Source organism: Bos grunniens, chromosome 1 (genome assembly GCF_055505025.1).
Source record: "Bos grunniens cultivar Pamir isolate PY7600 chromosome 1, Bosgru_T2T1.0, whole genome shotgun sequence".
In the NCBI taxonomy this organism is placed as follows: domain Eukaryota; kingdom Metazoa; phylum Chordata; class Mammalia; order Artiodactyla; family Bovidae; genus Bos; species Bos grunniens.
Window position 1 is genome coordinate 111,283,562 of NC_141165.1, and position 12,530 is coordinate 111,296,091.

General features: G+C 43.5%; 1 protein-coding gene across 37 annotated transcripts in view; it reads right to left on the bottom strand.

The window, feature by feature from the left end:
* The window catches only part of NXPE3 (neurexophilin and PC-esterase domain family member 3), a 55,316-nt gene extending 50,481 nt beyond the window's left edge, over nucleotides 1-4,835 (bottom strand). For all 37 annotated transcript variants that reach the window (XR_015166609.1, XR_015166611.1, XR_015166602.1 and 34 more), the window contains exons 1-2: nucleotides 4,715-4,835; nucleotides 466-566 (exon numbers count right to left, since the gene is read on the bottom strand). The gene's annotated coding sequence lies outside the window, so the exon portion shown is untranslated. The remainder of the gene's footprint in view (nucleotides 1-465; nucleotides 567-4,714) is intronic.
* Nucleotides 4,836-12,530: the final 7,695 nt, after the last annotated feature.

Below are 12,530 nucleotides of genomic sequence, written 5' to 3' on the forward strand. Positions count from 1 at the left end.
TCATCTTTGGGCAGGTTTTGTTTTTCTCCTTCATCTCCGCCAGGAAATATAAGTCACAAATATAAAGAATTAAGCTGGTTTCTAAAAGTAATAATTAAAAAGGAGCCATAGGAGAAATAAGGCATTAAATCAGATACAAGAAAACAAATTTAAAATGAAAGATTCCAAAGTGAAAAAAGAAATCTCTAACAGATTTTTGGGGTTTTCCTACAAATATAAAACCTAGGCATTATAACAAGAAATCTATTTGCAAAGAGAGCAGGAAAATATTATTTGGTATCTCAAATTGCCTTAGAATTGAATAAGAAAAATAGTGTTAGATAGGAATGACTCTAAAAAGTTTCCAAGATCAAATCCAAAATAAAAATATATAATTGAGTTTAATTTACCTTTTTTCTTTTTCTGGAAATTTCCAGTTCCCAAGAAGAGCTACTTTTTGATACTAAGAAACTAGGGTTTACTCACCTTCAGTATAAAGTCTGAACTCAATCATGATAGCCCTTATTCTTTTCTTGTCACATTTGAAGCACATATTGAGGTTTTTCATTTGTATACCATTCTTCCTTCTGCAACAGAGACAAGTACATGAAACACACGTTAAAGATACTGAAAATGAAGTAAAGGAAAATATATTTGAAATCAAGAATACAATTTTAAAGCAAGAGATGTACAAAGATTTCAGGACAAAGTAGTGGGTAGAATAAGGATAGGAACATTTCCTTTCCTAGCACTAAAAAAAAAAAAAAAAGACCTGGCTATTTATAATCACAAACTTACACAGAGAAAATTACTCTCAGATCTGAGCTGAAGGTCAAAACCTTATAAATAGCAATATAATTGGAAAAAATATAAACCACAGATAAAACCTTCATATGTTTTTGTGTTTTTTTTTTTTTAAATTTTATTGAAGTATAGTTGATCTACCATGTGATGTTAGTTTTGGGTATACAGCAAAGTGAATCAGTTATACATATACATACCCCCACCCCTTTTAAGATTCTTTTCCCATAAAGGCTTTACATTACATATAGGCTTTACCTTCCCATATAGGCTTTACTCATTACAGAGTACTGAGTTCCCTGTGCTATACAGCAGGTCCTTATTTTTCTTAAAGATTAGAATAATCATGCACTTCAATGCTCCATCCTACCACTAGAGAAAGCTAGAGGTACTGGACACATCTAAAAGTTGTGATCACTCCATGAGGACTCTCAACGTCAGCACTTTGGTTAGAACACACTTACTCATGCTTCATATTTATGTTCAAAGAACAAGCAAAAAGTAAAATCCATGATCTGCTGGGTCTGTTTTGTCAAATTTTGATTAAGACTGTTTACGTGCCAAACTAAATTCCTTATGACCTGTGGCAAACCTATACCGACTGCCATTAGTCCAAGATATTGGACTTCCTTCCACTTCTGCTTTAGGAAGTCAGATACCTAATAAGTGAAAGTCAAAGTCGCTCAGTCGTGTCTGACTCTTTGCAACCGCATGGACTGTCCATGGAATTCTCCAGGCCAGAATACTGGAGTGGGTAGCCTTTCCCTTCTCCAGGGGATCTTCCCAACCCAGAGATCAAACCCAGGTCTCCTGCACTGCAGGCAGATTCTTTACCAGCTGAGTCACAAAGGAAGCCCAACGTAATGAAAAGCTGGCTTAAAACTCAATATTAAAAAAATCAAGGTCACGGTATCTGGCCCCATCACTTCATGGCACGTAGAAGGAGAAAAGGTGGAAGCAGTAACAGATTTCCTCTCCTTGGGCTCTAAAATTGTTGCAGATGGTGACTACAGCCAAGAATTTAGAAGACGATTGCTTCTTGCAAGGAAAGCTATGACAAACCTAGACAGTGTATTAAAAATCAGAGACATTACTTTACCAACAAAGGTCCATACAGTCATGGCTATGTCTTTCCGGGAGAAGGAAATGGCAACCCACTTCAGTATTCTTGCCTAGACAATCCCGTGGACAGAGGAACCTGGTGGGCTACTGCCCATGGTGTCGCCAGAGTCGGACACGACTGAAGCGACTTTGCATGTATGCATGCATTGGAGAAGGAAATGGCAATCCACTCCAGTATTCTTGCCTGGAGAATCCCAGGGACAGAGGAGCCTGGTGGGCTGCTGTCTATAGGATCGCACAGAGTAGGACACGACTGAAGTGATTTAGCAGCAGCAGCAGCAGTAGCAGCAGCATGGTCTTTGCAGTAGTCATTTATGTATGTGAGAGTTAGACCATAAAGAAGGCAGAGCACCAAAGAATTGATGCTTTTGAACTGTGGTGCTGGAAAAGATTCTTGAGAGTCCCTTGGACTGCAAGGAGATCAAACCAGTTTTGATCAGGTTTGAAGGAAATCAACCCTGAATAGTCATTGAAAGGACTGATGCTGAAGCTGAAGCTCCAGTAATCTGGCCACCTGATGGGAAAAGCTGACTCATTAGAAAAGACCTTGATGCTGGGAAAAAATGAAGGCAGGAGGAGAAGGGAATGACAGAGGAGGAGATGGTTGGATGGCATCACCGACTCAAAGGACATGAGTCTGAGCAAGCTCCAAGAAATGGTGAAGGACAGGGAAGCCTGGCATGCAGCAGTTCATGGGTCCCAGAGTCAGACATGACTTGGCAACTGAACAACAATGACATCTGACTTTCTACTCCCATCTTACTTGGAATTGCAATCGTCAGTCACACAAATGAAATACCTGAGTTTGGTACTAAAAAGAAAATGAGGCAGCAACTCCACACTGGGCGAATGTTCTTAGACAACCATTTCACAAAAACAGTATATTATTGAACAACCACACATCTAGTTTCTGGGACAGTCCTCATCCTAAATACTCTGACCCGCTAGTCACATAAATGTATTTATCAGAGCAAGTATCTGGAATTAGAATTTGGAATGCAAGGACACCCATACAAAAGACAATTTACACAGAATATACCTATAATTGAATTCTCCTAGCTCAAACTCTCCAAAGAACAGCTGTATTTCATAGGGTACTGAGTAAGACTTTGAAAGTTAACAGGGCACCATCTAGAGAAAAAACTGGAGACTCATCCAAGACCACATGAGATCATCCTTGAACAAAAATGAAGCAGGGACAGAAGTCTGCACAAGGACAGACATCTGCAGGACTTGCTTCCTGATTTCATTCCACAGACCCCCTTCTCTTTCACGTACCCCCACCTCACATGCCCAAGATGCTGATTCACCTAGGCCTTCTCTTCTCCTTTTAAAGCAGCACTAATGCTTTCATAATCCCCCCTCCCCCACCGCCTCCGAGGGTAGGGTGGCCGCGATGGGGGTAAACACAGGACAGAGAAGTACACAAATCAAATAAGTCACAAAGCTATATATGCTGTAAGAAGAAAATAGGGCATGTTTTTAATGCGCTATTAAAACATGGTAGTCCTTAATCTCGCATGCCCATTAATATCATCTGGAAGCTTATACAAATACCATTGCCTGCACAACACCCCATCAACTGGATCAGAATCCATGGGAGTAGAGCCAGAGAAACAGCTTTTTATTTAGGGTCTGCAGATAATTATAATACACAGCCAAGTAGGGGAACCACTGGTACAGAGTGGCCAGAGGGTGCCATTTGTACAAATTGGTCAGGGATGGCCTTTCTGAAATGATGTTTCCATTGTAACTTACATCGTCCCTCCAGGACAATTCGATTCTGGGGCAATGGGGACAGCCAACCCTACTTCAGTGATATGTCCCTTCGTTTCCTTTCTCAGAAACAAATAATAGCACTGTATCAGGCCCAGAGAGACTGTGAGGATAACAGGCACAAAGAACGTATTAAACACAGTCAAAGGAAAGCGGAGCCCAAACGCTATGGAGGAACATTGTGTTGTTTTACTCTGTGAGACAATTGATTATCACGGTCTGGGAGTGCCGCCAGCTTCAAACACACGCTGATGTTCCAACAGATAATTAACCACAGTAAGGACCGGCACCCATCGCCTCTATTTTTAGAAAATGCGGCAACAATCCTCCCCTAGGGTAAATAATGAAAACAAGGGAAATTTTACAATGATAAATTTTGTATAAATCCTGCCTGAGAATCCCTCTTACCACCACCCTAGTGGTCTTTGATCAAGTGGAGACGAGCGACAGGCCAGGCTGAGTCTCCACATCTCACCTTGTAAAAGTCACACTCTACCCAAGCGACCTAAATCTGATGTCCCAAAACGACAGTAAAACCAGAACAATCCAACGCCTGAGAGGACACCCAGCCAAAAGGGTGGGCTCAAAGCAGCGATGAGACTGGAGTTAGAGGCTGAGGAGGGAGCCGTCTCCAAGTGTTCGGTACTCCCTCAGAAAAGGTGTCAGGGGGAAGGGTCTTCAGCTGCCCCCAACTCTGGGCTCCGCCGCGCTGCGGCTGCTCCCGCGGGTATTGCGACAAGTCTAGAAAGCCGAGGATGGAGATGCTCGCGCCCTGCCCCGCCCCGGGACCGGCTGCTGCTCGAGCTACTCCGGACCAGCTCCAACTCAGCCGGAGGCTCGCGTTCCAGGCTCAGGCACCCCAGCCATGACCTCAGAGGCGGCAGCTCGTCTGCATTGGGCCGGGAACTCCTGAGCCAAAGCGCGGAGAAAAGGGTCTTAGCAGCCGAGAGGCGTCCGGGAGGAGCCAGGCAGTGGTTCGCTCGGGCGACAGGGGCCCATCCCGGCGCTGGAGCACAAGCCGCAGGCCCGCACTCACCTCCATCCAGGTCTGGCCTCCCGCCGTGCGCTCTCCAGCTGCCCGGGACCGGGACAACCTGCTCAATAGCCGCAGCACCAGGCCGCCCGGCCCTGGCTTCCTGGCTCCGCTGCGTCGCCTCACCCCCGACCCCCGGCTGCGATTGGTCCAGCTCTGGGAGGGGCGGGGCCGAGAGTGCAGACTGACAGCCGCGGCCTTGGAGCGCTAAGCTTTGCCCAGAGCCAGGACGCAGAGTTGACCCCCGCGGAGCTCCGTGCAACTTTTCTCCCTCGCGAGGGCGTCCTGCTGCTGTCGCCTTTGATCTGAGCTCTGCCCACTATCGGGACCCGGCTCCTGTCGCCTTCGGACATCAGAGTGTCCCAGGGAACAACTGGAGATGCCCCTACTTGGGCCGTCTTTCCTCTCAGTGGCGCAATGTTTTGTTCCCTGTATGGGTCTGCCAAGCTCGAGCACAGAACAGGCTGGTCCTTGAATCTTTCCTTACTTGGACGTATTTTCTTATCCTTGAAAACAACCCCGTTGCTTTTATTCTCCTTGTACGTGACCTAGCAAAAAGGCCTGAATACTAACCACCACCACCACCCCCACCGAAAAACCACTTAATCCTATTTTGGACTTTCTTCTAAGCCATAAAACGTCCGCAGCAACTATGTGAAATTCAGGAACTGAAAGGAGTACTTCGAAGACAGAAGCAATTGCTCAAGAAAGCTGAAGGGATGGCGGGGCTGCGCTGTATTCCTCAGGGCTAGAAGCACAGGGCTGTGGTGTTAACCCAGTTCATCCCAGCAAAAGGCAGGCTCCAAAAGCAGACTGCCCAGACTGTGGTCTCAAGGTCAAAATATTTGATATTTACTGACCACAATGGACTCTATGTGCTGATTCAGAAGTTTTCAAAGCAGGCCTATATGCATGAGTGACCCATATGACTGAAATAAAAGGAGGTTCTACATGAGGTAACCTCTTCTGGAGTAACCATTTCATTCTTCTTTCTCGAGGATCAGCCTTTCCTACTCATAAAAGGTGATTTCTGTTTCCTCTGTGCCTAAGGATCCGCAGCCCAATGTGATAGACTTCTGCTCTGATTAAGTCCTGTGTTCCATACTTGGACTCCCTGACACCTATGTTTCCCAGTCTGGCTGTCTGGCAAGTGGCAAATATTAATACTTAAACAGGACATACTGACTTCTAGATGGTTTCGGACCACCTTAGTGATCTTTATTAACCCCCAATCACACAGGCACTCATAACCCCAAGGCGTTTGAGTTATCTTATATTTTACAGTCTGAGAACCAGACATGGAAAAACGGACTGTGTCAAAATAGGGAAAGGAGTACCTCAAAGCTATATATTGTCACCCTGCTTATTTAACTTAAATGCAGGGTACATCATGCAAAATACCAGGCTGTATGAATCACAAGCTGGAATCAAGATTGTAGGGAGAAATGCTAACAACCTCAGCTATGCAGATGACACCACCCTAATGGCAGAAAGCGAAGAGGCACTAAAGAGCTTCTTGATGAAGGGGAAAGAGGAGAGTGAAAAAGATGACTTAAACCTCAACAGTCAGAAAACTAAGTTCATGGCATCCAGTCCCATCATTTCATGGCCAATAGATGGGGGAAATGTGGAAACAGTGGCAGATTTTATTTTCTTGGGCTCCAAAATCACTGTGGACAGTGACTACAGCCATGAAATTAAAAGACACTTGCTCCTTGGAAGAAAAGCTATGACAAACCTAGACAGCGTATTAAAAAGCAGAAACATCACTTTGCCAACAAAGGTCTGTATAGTCAAAGTTCTGGTTTTTCCACTAGTCATGTACCGATGTGAGAGTTGAATCATAAAGAAGGCTGAGCACCACAGAATTGATGCTTTCAAACTGTGGTGCTAGAGAAGACTCTTGAGAGTCCCTTGGACAGCAAGGAGATAAAACCAGTCAATCCTAAAGGAAATCAACCCTGAATAGCCATTGGAAGGACTGGTACTGAAACTGAAGCTCCAATACTTTGGCCACCTGACACAAAGAGCCAACTTGTTGAAAAAAGAAGACCCGGATGCTGGGAAAGATTGAGGGCAGGAAGAGAAGGGGGTGACAGAGGATGAGATGGTTGGATGGCATCACCAACTCAATGAACACGAGTTTGAGCAATTCCAGGAGATAATGGGCAGGGAAGCCTGGAGTGCTGCTGTCCATGAGGTCGCAAAGAGACACGACTGAGCAACTAAAAACAATGTTTTTTTTTACAGTTATTACAGACACAAAAAAGAGTGGGAAGGACCAGAGATGCCTGTCCATCACCTCTAGATTCTTAAAAGATCTCTGACGGAAAGTCACCATACTCCCAATGCAGAATTGTTGAACTGTTGTTGTTCAGTTGCCCTGTTGCACTCCTTTCTCAATCTCGAATCAATCAATTGTTCCATACAGGGTTCTAACTGTTGCTTCTTGGCCAGCACACAGGTTTTTCAGGAGACAGGTAAGATGGTCTGGTGTTCCCATCTCTTTTAAGAGCTTTCCATAGTTTGTTATGATCCACACAGTCAAAGGCTTTAGTGAAGTCGATGAAACATAGGTAGATGTTTTTTATGGAATTCCCTTGCTCTATGATCCAGCAAATGTTGGCAATTTGATCTATGGTTCCTCTGCCTTTTCTAAACCCAGCTTGGATATCTGGAAGTTCTTGGTTCGCATAATGCTGAAGCCTAGCATGCACGATTTTAAGCATGACCTTACTAGCATGGGAGATGAGTGCAATTGTCTGCTGGCTTGAACATTCTTTAGTGCTTCCCTTCTTGGGAATTGGGATGAGGATTGATGTTTTCCAGTCTTATGGCTACTGCTGGGTCTTCCAGAATTTCTGACATACTGAATGCAGCACTCTGATAGCATCATCTTTTAGGGTTTTGAATAACTCTACTGGAATTCCATTGCATCCACTAGCTTTATTGACAGCAATGCTTCCTAAGGTCCACTTGACTTCACACTCTAGAATGTCTGGCTCTGGGTGACTGACTATATCATCGTGGTTATCCAGTTCATTAAGATCTTTTCTGTACCATTCTTCCATGTTTTCTTTCCATCTCTTTTTGATCTCTTCTGCTTCTACAAGGTCTCTACCGTTTCTGGCTTTCATTATGCCCATCTTTAGGCAAAAGTTTCCCTTGATATTTCCAATTTTCCTGAAGCGATCTCTAGTCTTTCCCCTTCTGTTGTTTCCCTCTATTTTTATACATTGTTCATTGAAGAAGGCCTTCTTGTCTCTTTTTGCTCTTCTTTGGAACTCTGCGTTTAGTTGGGTGTAAGGCAGAATCCCACTGTACAAAAAAAAACATGCACTTTGGATCCTAGCCTGAATGAGTCTAATTCACAGCTTTGTCTCTTACTAGCATTGCCATGCCAGACAAATTACTTAACTTCTCTGAGTTTGTTTCCTCAACTGTAAATTAGGTATAACACTATCTGCTCTTAGAAATAAGTGAGAAAACAAATGAAAAGTACCTAGGAGAGTATCCCAAATCTCTTCCTTTTGAATTCCCTAATCTCAGGTTATGACCTAGCATAAGGAATTTCAAAATGTTGAATTTATGATCATCTAACTTTGAGCTGTGAAAAAAAAGAGAACATAGGTTTGTGTTTTTGATACGAAACCAAAGGACCTAGTCATTTCTGACCTACCTGCAGAAACAATTTAGATGCTAAAGTTACTAAACTTTATTTCTCTAAGTAAAACAAAGAGTGGAGCCTAAATTTAGGTAAACAAAAGCAAATTAAGCCTGTTTCTGATGCAGCTAACTTGAGGGATATTCACCAGCAAATCTGGGGCTTCCCAGATGGTGTTAGTGGTAAAGAACTAGCCTGCCGGTGCAGGTAGATGTAAGAGATGCAGATTCGATCCCTGGGTAGGGGAGATCCCCTGGAGGAGGGCATGCCAACCCACTCCAGTGTTCCTGCCTGGAAAACCCCATGGAAAGAGGATCCTGGCAGGCTACAGCCCATAGGGTCACAAAGAGTTGGAAACGCAATGTCAGAAACTTGCAGCATAAGCCCTCCTGAGCCCATGTCAGCTCCTGATTCAGTTCCTGTGCTTCCTCCTTTTGAACAAGTGCATGAAATTTGGGCATCAAGAGCCACCAAGCCATTGTTCAAAATAAGTGACTGCTGTCACGTTGGATACCATCCACCGTATTCCAAAACACCATGAACAGTGAGAAGATGCTGCCAAGGGTAGGAGACTAGAAGAGGTATTTGGTACCTGTATTAATCTGCTAAGGCTGCCTTAGTAAAATACCATGGGCTGAGTGGCCTAAACAACAGAATTTTATTTTCTCACAGTTCTGGAGGCTAGAAGCCCCAGTTCAAGATGCAGCTGATTCAGTTCCTGGTGAGTTCCCTTCCTGGCTTGTAGATAAACATGATAAACACCTTCTGTGTCCTTACATGGCGGAGAGAATGAGAACTCTTTGCTGTCTCCTCTTATAAAGCAGAGAAGGCAATGGCACCCCACTCCAGTACTCTTGCCTGGAAAATCCCATGGACAGAGGAGCCTGGTAGGCTGCAGTCCATGGGGTCGCTAGAGTCGGACACGACTGAGCGACTTCACTTTCACTTTTCACTTTCATGCATTGGAGAAGGAAATGGCAACCCACTCCAGTGTTCTTGCCTGGAGAATCCCAGGGGCAGAGGAGCCTAGTGGGCTGCTGTCTATGGGGTTGCAGAGTCGGACACGACTGAAGCGACTTAGCAGCAGCAGCAGCCTCTGATAAAGACACCATTCTGTTCAGGTTAGGGCCCCACCCTTATGACTTCATTTAACCTTAATTACTTCTTGTTGGGAAGGGCAGTCTTTCACACATGAAGCTTTGGCTTGGAATACTTCCTTTCCAAGAAATAAAAGTTCACAGCTTCAGCTGAATTTGTTGCCTTGTTTGGGAATATTTTTTCCCTTTTTCAGACCCAACATCTATTCCTTTATTCCACTCTTTCCAAAGAGTTCCTTTACCCCTTCCACCGTGTGATGATACAGTGAAAAAATAGCCATCTGTGAAACAGGAAGCTAGCCCCCACCAGACACTGAATGCCTTGTTTTTGGATTTCCAGCCTGCAGAACTGTGAAAAATAAATTTCTGTTGTTTATTAGCCCCCCAGTCTATGGTATTCTGTTATAGCAGCCAAAACAGACTAAGATATTTACACTACACAAAACAATTTTCCGAAGTTACTTACATCATTTCCCTTTTTCCTCTCTTTCTCTGGGAGTTTATGTCATTCATCTATAATACAGTTAGATTTATATATCCTAGTCCTCACTCCATCCTGAGACACCCCCCTCCCCGATATCCTAGTTGAGATTTGGGGAGTAAAATATGCACATAGTGAAACTTCAGTCTTTGTGTACTACCGTAGAGGTCTTGACAAATATCTAGAATCATGTATCCACAACCACAGTACTGTACAGAATACTTTCATCATCTAAAAATTCCCACGTGCAGCCTCACCCTCCCTCAATTCTTGGCTATCACAAATCCTTTTTTCTTTTCCTATAACGCTGCCTCTTCCAGAATGTCATATATGTAGGACCATGCAATATGAAACCCCCCCCCAATATTTTAATTATCAAAAAGTTTGGAAACTGCTGCAGTTCACGGGGTCACAGTCAGATATGACTTAGCAACTGAACAACTAACACTCCTATTGATTCAGATATGTCTAAAACAATTACCGATATCCATCTAATCACCAAATTGAGAGTCAGTTTCAATTACTACATTTTGAAAGGATATCCTCTCAGCCCTATGTTAGTTAATCGAAATCTGAAAGAATCTTATTCTGCTGGTTTGCTTTCAGTACTCTCTCCAGAGCACGTGCTTCCGTTCTCACCAACTTGAGTTCGGTTTCTCAGTTTATAACACTTAAAATGTTGTTATAATGATATGATATAGTTGTCTATGAACTTTTGAAATCAAGTGTAAAAAGAAAATATCTTTGGAAAACAAATAGTTGAGTGCTTTAGAAAGACTCAAAATGGAATTACTTAAAAGAGTAAAACAAAAAACCGCTATTGAGTTAGGTATGGAGAAGAAAATTATCAAAGATTAGAGGGAGAAATTATTCAGAGGTATTCTGTATTTGAATGGTTTTATAAGAGCTTTTTAGGGTCTCCATTTTTGGGAAATAAAAATTCCAACGGTGCATTATAGGTTTGGGTTTCCCTATTTATAGCTGCTCCGGGTTTTCACCGCTGTGTGAAGGCGTTCTCTACTTGTGGTGAGCGGGGGCTGCCCTCTAGTTGCTATGGGCAGGCTTCTCTCGTTGTGCAGCATGAGCTCCAGGGCGTGCGGGCATCAGTAGGTGTGGTTCTGGGGCCCTACAGCTCAGGTTCAGTAGTTGTGGCGCATGGGCCTAGTTGCCCCAAACCCTTTTCCTCTGTATTGGCAGGCAGATTCTTAACCAGTGAACCACCAGAAAAGTTCCATGGAATAATTTAATTTTGAAATGTCAATTCTTATAATATGCCAGAAACTAAATGCTTTGTAACAAAAAAATAAAGACCATAACTACGAAAATTTGTCATTGGATATACAATATTAAAAATGTATCCCCAGGATTTCCCTGGTGTTCCAGTGGTTAAGATTCCACGCTGTCAATGCTGGGGACCTGGGTTTGATCTCTGGTTGGGGAACTAGATTTCACATGCCGCAACTAAGAGTTCACACGCCACAGCTAAAGACGCCGAATGCCATAACAAAGATCGAAAATGCTGCATGCTGCTACTAAGACCTGGCAGAGCCGAACAAATAAATAAAAATAAATATTAAAAATAATAAATTACCCAATGCCACCTAGATTGCAATCCCTAATGAGATTCCAATGATGTTATTTTACAAAAATAGGGAAAAAAATCCCAAAAGTCATATGGACTGACAAAAGAACCCCAAAAGCCAAAACTGAGGAAAAAAAAGACCAAGTAGGAGGCATCATGCTTCCTGATTACAAAGCAATAGTAGTCAGAACAGCATGTCACCGGCATAAAAAGACATATAGAACAATGGAACAGAATTGAGAGGCCAGAAATAAACCTATGCATACACAGTCAACTAATATTTGATGAGAACCAAGAATACTCATTAGGGAAATGTCAGTCTCTTCTATAAATGATGTTGGGAAACTGATACCCACATGCCAAAGAATGAAATCAAAGCCCTATCTTACACCACTCACAAAAATTAACTCGAAATGAGACTCAAACATTAAAACATGATACCATAAAACTCTTTGAAATTTGCTAACAGATCTTATTTATGGCGATGCTGGGCTTCCCATGTGGCTCACCTGGTTAAAAAACCGCCTGCTATGTGGGAGATCTGGGTTCAATCCCTGGGTTGGGAAGATCCCCTGGAGAAGGGAAAGGCTTACCCACTCTAGAATTCTGGCCTGGAGAATTCTGTGGATTGTGTAGTCCATGGGGCTGCAAAGAGTCGGACACAAGTGAGCGACTTCACTTTCACGGCTATGCTAGGACTTCATTGCTGCATCGGGACCTTCTCTAGTTTCAGCAAACAGGGGCTACCCTCCAGTGTTTGGGGTTCTCATTGTGGTGGCTTATTTTGTTGCAGAGTATAGGCTCCAGGGGGCATGGGCTCAGTAGTTGTGGCACACCAGTTTACTTGCCCTGCAGCATGTGCAATCTTCCTGGACCAAGGATCACACCCATGTCCCCTGCATTGGCAGGCAGATTCTTAACCAATGCACCACCAGTAAAGTCCAAGAGAATAAATCTCAAAAGTTCTCAACACATATACACACACACACAATTAT